The following is a 329-nucleotide window of genomic DNA, read 5'->3' on the forward strand; positions in this document are numbered from 1 at the left end:
TGCTAAACGGTTGGGCCGATTTTAAACTTGGACAGTACCAACAAGGTTGTTTATTGATATTAACGACTAATTACAAACCTGGTGTTGCTTATATTTTTTTACTATAAAAATTAGGTACTGTACTTTAAAAATAATTTTTAAAAAACATTTAAATGCTCCAATTATTCATTTTTACCAATTTATTTCTGAAGACATCCCATACAAAAATTTTCTATAGAATTCTATTTAAAAAATTCTATAGATTTTCTATATAGTATTCTATAGATTATCTATAGAAAATTTTATATAAATTCTATAGAATATTTCAAACAAATTCTATAGAAAATATA

This window comes from Anneissia japonica, unplaced genomic scaffold (assembly GCF_011630105.1).
Source record: "Anneissia japonica isolate Jap-2015-1 unplaced genomic scaffold, ASM1163010v1 scaffold2055_len368625_cov186, whole genome shotgun sequence".
Taxonomy (NCBI): domain Eukaryota; kingdom Metazoa; phylum Echinodermata; class Crinoidea; order Comatulida; family Comatulidae; genus Anneissia; species Anneissia japonica.